Source organism: Phragmites australis, chromosome 9, assembly GCF_958298935.1.
Source record: "Phragmites australis chromosome 9, lpPhrAust1.1, whole genome shotgun sequence".
Lineage (NCBI taxonomy): Eukaryota > Viridiplantae > Streptophyta > Magnoliopsida > Poales > Poaceae > Phragmites > Phragmites australis.
This window is the reverse complement of record NC_084929.1, coordinates 15,422,123-15,429,112: the sequence shown is the minus strand read 5'-3', so window position 1 is coordinate 15,429,112 and position 6,990 is coordinate 15,422,123. Positions and strand designations below refer to the sequence as shown.

The window sequence follows — 6,990 nt, the reverse complement described above, 5'->3', positions numbered from 1 at the left end:
TTTTGCACAAGATAATATTATTCACATAACTGAGTTCAAGGAGGACCAAAATGTCATCATTGTTCCCACAATTCTCAAAGCAAAGCATCTTTATACAACACAATATGGCATAACTACTCTGTTAGACCAATTTCCTCCAAGATGACATGTTTGACTAATGAGTCATGAATATATGTGATAGCTTCCTTTCATTCCTTGCTGCAAAGTCCTCCGAGATTATCCTAGAACAACAAAAGAACCTCCAGAAGAAAAGGCAAAATCCAAACTTGGTCAGATCCCCTTCTCACTGAATGTCCCTCGTAGTGCGGTCACCTGATGCATAGGTCCCCTCCGGTCAGCGTTCCATCGGCTCCATGTGCTACCCGTATACCTGCAAGCAAACATTTCAGTAAACATATAAAAACTGGTAGTGATGAAGATCGTTCTTTATCAAGATGGTATTGTTGTATCCAAGATGTAAACAAAAAAAGTATGCCTGCAAAATACAAATGATAGGTTATTTCATCGAGGTTGACATGAATTTACATTATATGTGGTTAAAAGGCAAAAGATTTAATTTTAAAAATAGAATAGAAATATCTTAAGACAGACTGGCTCTATTAGTTAAAAGAGCTTAAGTACATACTATGACGAAATGATTACCCTCCTTAACTACAATCATAATATAATTTGTTTGTAATCATGTTTATGACGAAACAATTGAAAATATCATCGTGTTTAGAGATATTAGAGATAGATGAAGGTCATGGACAAAGGCACATATAAGCTTTTTTATGCATATAAAGCAAACTGTTAAGATAGATAAGCATCCTAGTGCAGTGTGATTTAAACATTGCAATGCTATTATATAGACATGTATGATATTATCTACTGACAAAGGCTATGGTCCTGGACTAATGTTTTTAATGAAGGGCCAAGCGCTACCATAAAAGACAATTTGATGTGTGTTTTAGGAATGATCAGCACCAATTAACCATGGACTGATTAGCTATCAAACGCATAGCATGGCATCCGAATTAAACCCATTCCACACACCCCTCTAGATGACCGACCGGCTCCCAACCGACAAGCGAAGCAGATCCCTGAATTGCCTACACCTCACGAACCAGCAAGCCCCCAACAGATTCGATTCACGGGCACAAGAGAAATCAATCAGATCCGCACGTGCCAAATCGAATCGATCGCGCCTTACTCACCCACCGCGTAAATCCTTCCGACCCCAATTGGACCCGGATCAGTTCAAGCCTACGCCTACAAAGATCCCCATAGATCAATCAATCAACGAAAGCAGCTGCAACCAGCACCCACCAACAAGACCTCCTTCCTCGTCGTGGAAATTTCCCGGGGAGGGGGGGGGGGGTCCGATTAACAGCTAAGAGAGGAGAGGAAGTGGGAGAAGGCTGGGAAAGGGAGGCGTGTGGAGGGTAGTTACCTCGCCGAGTTCCTGGAGAGACTTTGCAGATCAGCTGAGGGAGACGAGCGCGGAAGAGATGAGAGGGGAATCGGTCGATTGGGGTTGGGCTTCTCCCCAGCTTGACCTGGTGATGGCGCCGGCGCTGGATGGAGGGCGGGGGACTATGGTCCGATCCGACGCCTTAGGAGGGCGGGGAACCGCGGGGGAGGGCGCCGGCGCTGACTGGAGCGAGGAAAATCCGCAGCCTCGGCGCTGGGTGGAGCGAGGAGAGGAGAGGAGAGGAGGACGATCCGGGGCGCTGGCTGGATCGATGAGGGGCGGCGCGGAGGCTGTCAAGGACGGCACGGGGAGCGAAGCAATTTCTAATGTTACTGCCCTATCTACCTTATCTATCTCATAATTTAATAATTAAACTAAAAAAAAGAGAAAACACATATAATTATAAAGATCCTGTAGAATTTATTTTCACAGAGAGGATGTAAGTGAGAGAGAGGTAAACAAATTCTATACCCTATCCAGAAACACTCTCGTGATATCCTATCCATATCATCTATTCTATAATCTAATGACTAGGTTAAATAGGAGAGAGGAAAGAAACACGTGTCATCGCAGTGGAGAGGATCTGTTGTAGGACAGAATCCTATAGAATTTACTTTTGAGCAGAGAGAGAGCACAACACGAAGCCTCCGGCCAGCTGTTAGAGAAAAAGAGATAGAGGGTGGCAGTATGTTTGAGAATCGCAAAATATTTTTTAAGTAGTAAATATGTGTCTCCATATACCAGTTAATTGGAGATGTTAAGGTGATGTTAGTATTTTAATTTCATCATAGAAGACATGGCCTGTCATTAGTTAGCACCCTTTTGATCTATTTTCGGCTCCATCACTACTCGTAGGAACATGTCATGTGTGTGTAAAGACAAAATGGGAGAAAGAACAGTTGCATCCCCATGCAATACATAGCCCTGGTGATTCAAAAGTAGACTTAAGAATAAGATTTATTTTATTTATTTTTTGTGGAAAATAAAATTTGAGGGATCCAGTTCTGATTTCCTTTTCATTGCTTCTGCAAAATAAGGTACGGCATGGTCTATTGCTTACAAGGTCCTGCACTGTAGTTGCACAGCTAGATTAAACTCCTCCAGAGTTCATATTTAGAAGCTTATTTACGTCTTAATGAATGGTGACTGTTTGCTGCTTGTGCTAAGGTCTGTATCTATGTCATCTTTGATGAATATTGTTTTAATGATTTTTCTTCGCAAACTCCTGAACAGCAACTCTTCAGTGGATTTGTTGTGGCCGTGTGATGTTCACTTTCGGCTTCTCCACAGGTGCAGGAATCTAGCAGCATCGACGACCGTGCAAACAGTCGCCATCTTAGCATCCCAGACGGCGACACGGTGAATGGCGGAATTCCACGTTCCAGATACAAAGATCCATCAACGAGACTACCCGTGTGCAAATTGTTGGAATTTTCATTAGAAAATTAATTAAAATTTCCAATTTTGAGATTTCCGAATTGGTAGAAATAGAAAAGGAAATTAGATATGGAGATGTTATATGAAGCATGAGAGAAAAGAGAAGCACGTATTTGGGAAAATATCGTCCTTTTGTTGCGCCGGTACAGGAAGCACAACGCAGAGCAGGTGAAAAGGAATCGTCCCTATCCCTCAACTCCCGAGTAAGAGAAGTGGTCGGCGATCCGGTTCTCACGGCTCGCCCGTTAGCTTCATGGTGGCGCTGCGCTCCTATCCCACAAGCATATAAATACAAGTGATCCTCCTCACAGAAGTGAATCAAGTGGCCATCGAGCGAAATCGTTGGGCTCGATGGATTTACACTGGTGAGGCCGTTGTTCACATCCACCGGCTTCTATGAGTGCCCCCTCTACATTGTTGTGCTGCAACTTCCCAATCCTCGATCTGTCCCTCGTCTTGCCGCGGCGATCGGACGTGGTGTTGAATCTCCGAGAGAAAGTGCTGATGGGACCTAGGCAAATTCGGCGAGCTAGTTCTCTACGTCGCAGACGTGCCTCACCACGCATCTACAGCTTTTGTCGTCAATATGTGAGGAAGTCCCTTTCTTTCATTATGTACCTTTGTTTGCAAGAATACATGAACCAATGCTGGCTATGCTATTTAGAGTTTCCATATGGCGCTAGTTGTGGTACATAGTTAAATTAAATTGATTGCCTAGTTGTTCAAATTGGTTAGGTCTGTGTTTATGTATTTAAAGGATGCACTTGTACTTACATTGCTCTTTGAATCGCGGTCGAACTATGCTAGAATCCTTTAACTCATGGTCGAATTGTTCTAGAATCGTCGAGGTGGAGGCACCTCCTCTAGGCATGGCGCTGTGGAGGCGTGGTGCAATGCACGTGGAGGCATGGCGGTCCGGTGGTGCTGTGCGCATGGAGGCACGGTGCGACGGCCTGTTCTATGTGTTGGTGGCCTAGATCCACGGGTTTTTTGAGGTGGTTGGCCGGTTCCTCCCGTCGTTTCGAGTGGCATTGCTGCAGGTGACCTTGTTGGTGGTGTCACAGTCCCAGTGGCCTACTGTTTGAGTTTGCTTGGTGCTCATCATGGTTCTGGTCTCTTCAGGGGGCTTCTACACCTCCCTTTGCCAGTTTGGTCTTTCCCCATCTAGCCCCGTGGGGAGTGAGACGGCCCGATGATAACTCAATGGGTGGCTTGGGCTTGCTTTACTTTTCCTCAAGGGGCTGGCATTTTGCGTCAATGCGGGGCGCCTTTGATGATTGCGATGTGTTGTGACTCAACCATGTTTTGTCCCCTCTTCACAACTTGGGGGCGGGAACACTTGGTGAAATCCTTGCTTTGGCTTCTTATCATTACCAACATCGGTGACACATTTGGGCGTCGTTTCCTCGTTGGAGGCGGTGTAATGTTGTTTCTTGCTCCCTCTAGTTGGTTCTCTGGGTGAAAATCCATTCCGGTCTGGACGACGGCGGTGTTTTTGACATCGCTACCTTCTTGGGGCCGTCGTCTGGGAATCTCATTTCTTATGTGATGGGTGGCGGCTGGCACGGGTCTGGCATTGGGTTGTTTTTGTAGCGGAGAGTACCATCTCAGGTCTAGTTTAGCTAGATATATGGTCATGTGTTGATGTGCCTTAAGTCTAGTTTAGCTAGATAGTTATCTGCTATATTGTGGTTTTCTACTCAGTTTTCCCTAATTAACTGAGTATTGTTATAATATTTTCAGATCTGATTTTCTCATAAATTAGATCAACTCTATTCTTCTTCAGTGAATTGCAGGAACTCTTTGCCTTTAAAAAAAGAATTGTTCTAAATCCTTGATCATATCTGAATTTTTCTTTTTAGAACTAGCATAGAGGATTATAGCAGCAGGCCCTTTTGATTTGTGTTGTTGATTCTCTGTTCCGTTATAACAATATGAAAATCTTGACAGTTTTCGTCAAAACAATATAAAAATCGTAATAACTTGTTAGCCTAATTTCATATGCTATTTTATTCAAAAATCTTGAAAGAAGTTGTAACTGAAATAGTTGCAATGGCATCTTACATAGAGCTCGGGCAACACAGAGAGACACGAGTAGTTGCTTTGTTTTGTATAGTTAGGGTACTGAGTTAGCTATCTAGACTATTTTCTGAGGGTGGGAGCTTTCACTCATCTTATATGTGTTTTATTGAGAATTCTTGCTGACCGTTCTGGTGGGGCACTTTTTTTTTCTTCTTTTAATATGGCACGGTAATTGTCTTGCCGACAGTTTTAAAAAATGGCTGCAACTGGAGCCCATGTGACGAAACTGACGAGTGTTTTGGTGGGTCGAATTATTACTACTGGCAACCGAGAGCCAAATTATGGCCGACTGGCCTGAGCATCTTTTGGGTAATAACGTCTTCTCATCTTCTTTTGATGGAGACTGACGTTGTCAGTGGGAAGATGCTAACACCTCAGCCCTTGGCAGGATGCTAGCTGTGCTGTCCGACACTATTTGATTCTATCGAAACTTTGCAACAGCTAGAGAGTTGCAGGGGAACTGCAGACAGGCATCGAGCCTAAGACGGTTCCCAACAATATTCCCTTCATTTCGTTCTCATCCCGATTCCCTTCCCCATTTTCATTCCCTTTATTTCCTCTCATCTCCAACAGCTTCCTTTCGAGAGGAATCGCGAAGGGAAAGTAGAGAGAATCCCGTGCTGGAGAGAATGATCCTGGGAATCTCTTCGCGACGGGAACCGTGAAGGGAATCCGTTGGAGCACTGAAGGGAACAAAAATCCCGTCGTGAAGAGATTTTGACCCCTGAAGGGAATCCGTTGGACACAGTGTAAAACTCGATTCGATGAGACGAGTCGAATTGGGGAGGGAGGACTTGAGCTCCCATCTCACACTCTCTGGCCTCCATAGAAGGCCACACAGTGGAGAGATGCTGTAAAAAAAAAAGTTATAGAGGAATCTGAGACTAAATATGTTACAGTTGATTATGGAAAAGAGTCTTTGTTTGTCTTTGAACGGCTCTTCCGCAACTTACACGGTCTTTTGGGAGGCTAGGGGTACGGAATGAGAGCTCGAACCCCTGCATTCCTCTCTTGGGTCTACCACCGGACGACATGTCCGTTGGAAAAGAGTCTTTGTTGATGGAGAAGTATAGGAGATTTAAGATGGAGTCACGCTCCATTGTAGAGCAGGTCTATGAGATTTAAAAACCAAGGACAATATGACGCCCATCTTCTAGAGAAGCTTCGACTTAACATGATCTTGGCAAAGCTTCCCACCTCTTGGAGAGACTTTGGGTCTGGATTGAGGCACAGACGTGAGGTGATCACCATCGCCGAACTGAGCTTCTGGCAAGACTGAGAAGTAGTCCCTCAAGGCTGCAACTAGCTCCTCCATGCAGCCAGATGCGAACATGGTTGATGCTCGTAACAATTGCCAGGAACAAATTAGGCTAACAAGGTATTCTTCCTGGAAATGTATTTCTGATTCTTGTCACGAGCATTAGCCATGTTCACATCTGCTTGCATGGAGGAGCTAGCTGGAGCCTTGCGGGACTCAACATTTGAGCTGGGAGATGAGTTCGGCGATGATGGTCACCTCACGTGTGTGCCTCAAGGCCATCCCAAAGTCTCTGCAAGATGTGGGAAGCTTTGTCAAGATCATGTTAGCTTGGAACATCTCTAGAAGATGGGCATCATATTGTCCTAGGTCCTTGACTATTAGTTGCATCTCATGGACCTACTCCACAACGAAGCGTGACTCCACCATCTTAAGGCTCACCATATATTCTCCACCAAGGGCGATTCGTTTCTATAATCAGTAGCAGCATATTTAGTCTCAACAAATTCGTCTCACGGCTCTCTAGCCATTGCAAAGTTTCGGTAGGATTCAAATAGCATGTCGGATAGCACAGATAGCAATCTATGAAAGGGTTGAGGCGTTAGCATCTTCCCGCTTACAAAGATCATGTTCACTCTCTACCGGAAGTGTGTGAGAAGATGTTATCACCCAAAAGATCATTAGACTAGTCAGCCATAATTTATCTCTCAATTGCCAGTAATTCAACTCACAGAAACGCTCCGGCTTCATCACATCAGCT

The 6,990-nt window shown here is 44.6% G+C and overlaps 1 long non-coding RNA gene across 1 annotated transcript; it reads right to left on the bottom strand.

The window, feature by feature from the left end:
• On the bottom strand, positions 1-1,819 carry LOC133928674 (uncharacterized). The gene is made up of 2 exons (XR_009911489.1): positions 1,433-1,819; positions 1-370 (listed from the first exon to the last, which is right to left on the bottom strand). It is a non-coding gene; the product is annotated as an uncharacterized LOC133928674 (long non-coding RNA).
• Positions 1,820-6,990: the final 5,171 nt, after the last annotated feature.